The sequence below is a fragment of the Oncorhynchus kisutch genome, linkage group LG19 (genome assembly GCF_002021735.2).
Source record: "Oncorhynchus kisutch isolate 150728-3 linkage group LG19, Okis_V2, whole genome shotgun sequence".
NCBI classification, from domain to species: Eukaryota; Metazoa; Chordata; class Actinopteri; order Salmoniformes; family Salmonidae; genus Oncorhynchus; species Oncorhynchus kisutch.
In genome coordinates, this window is record NC_034192.2 from 10,768,976 (window position 1) to 10,771,060 (window position 2,085).

Genomic DNA, 2,085 nt, shown 5'->3' on the forward strand with positions numbered 1-2,085 from the left:
AAGCAGCACTCTATATTTCTAGAAAAGATGTCTTGAAAACAAAACAAACAGAAAGAGAGCGAGATGGAGGGATGGAGGGAGGAGAACGCTTGGATCTCTTTTCCTTCAAATCTGCACAGATGTCATGTTGAGACGGCCACAATGAGGGTCATTTCTTAATCAAAGAGAACTAACACACGATTGCTCTTCAAAGTCGTCTACACTTTGACATTATTTCTGTGCGAAGCAGAGAGCAGATACTGTCATCCACATATCAGCAACTTAAATGGCTTATACTCTCCCTCTATACTATAATATAGAGGGGGGGGGGGGTGCGCTAGAGAGAGCATGTTTTAATAATATAGATGTATTAATAAATACTGTAAATGTTAGTCTCTGCCTTTAAAGAAGACTGTGTGTATGCATATTTGTCTGTGTCTGTGTGCATGTCTGTATATGCTTGGGTGGTGTTTAAGTATGTTTGTGTGAGTGCCAGTATGTTTGTAGCATGCGCCAGTGAGTGTGAATCTATGTATTTGATGTGGCAGGCTGACAGTGTGGGTGGTTCTGCTGCCTTTAGTTTGCAGATGTCAATTCTCTTCCGAACGGCTGTAACAAAGTGAAACTGCGCCTCTCTCCTTCTCTCTCTCCGTTCTTTATCCCTTTTAGTGCCTCTGCATGGGAACAGAATTAAACAACTGGTTGTCTTCTTAAGCTCATCTGTGAGGAGAGGCAGATTTAAAACACACTTAACTCTTGCCAAAAAAAATGCAAAATGCTTATTTTTTCCTTCCGCCAGCACAGCTGCTGTTCCCTCTCTCTTTTTATTCCTCCGTCTTCCTCTTCCCTCCTTTATTCTCTCCGTTGCCCTCCAGGAGAAACCTACCCATTTACCTTAGTGGGTCTCTGTTTCTTTCTTTTTCTTTCTCTGTTTCCGTCTACCCTCTCTCTCTCTCTCTCTCTCTCTCTCTCTCTCTCCCTCTCTCTCTCTCTCTCTCTCTCTCTCCTCTCTCCCTCTCTCTCCCTCTCTCTCCCTCTCTCCCTCTGTCTTTCCCTCTCTCTCCGGGTACATTTTTCTCTCTCTGGGTACATCAGAGCACACACACCCCTCCACCCTGTGTGGGTTTGAAGCAGAGCAGAGCAACACTAACAGTAGCAATCGAGGGGGTGCAATTCCCTGCCATGTCTCCAAGTTGGGAAGGTGTATGTGTTTAATGTGTGGTGCCGTGGTGTCGACAATTAAGGCATGGCTGATCTGCCAATCTGGCAGTGGGAGTCACAGGAGGCACCTGAAGCACACACACACACACACACACACACACACACACACACACACACACACACACACACACACACACACACACACACACACACACACACACACACACACACACACACACACACACACACAGGCTACGGGATGTAAGTGCTCACTCCTGGAGGTGACGCTGACACCTAGTCGCTGGTCTTAAGCCAGCGCTGCTACACACACAAACACACACACACACACACACACTGCTCAAACAATTCCAATCCCTTTTAGCGCGGGGCTAAACACACACCTTGTCTGCTCTCTGACTCTGAGCCTGCTGTGGCATCCCCACACACCGGTTGGCCTACTCACGGCCTAACCCTACCCCCCCACTCCTTACCCCACCTCCCATTTTATCTCAGCTTGGAGGACAAATACTCACCTCACATAACCTAAAACTACTCCATCCCCCATCCCATCCACACACTGCAGTTACAAACTTGTTCTTATTTAATCTAATATTGCATATTTTACAATTTCACAATAATAATCACAACTTTAAAAAATATATATATATTAAAATGCAATGATAATAATACTACTTCTATGGTCAGTTGTTGTTTTTATATCATTGCACAAAATGGTTGAGATATTCCAGTTAAATGTACCTAAACAGAAATGTGCAGTTTTTATTTTGTATATTTTAAATAACAGTTTATTAAATCAATGCATGCCAATATTTTAAAGAGGCCCTTAATTGTCTACAAGCAAGCATGTGTTAATTCATTATGACAGCACTGGCAGGGGAAACTAAGTGTGACCACTGCGTTTGGTTTAAGACTGCTTGGTGTGCT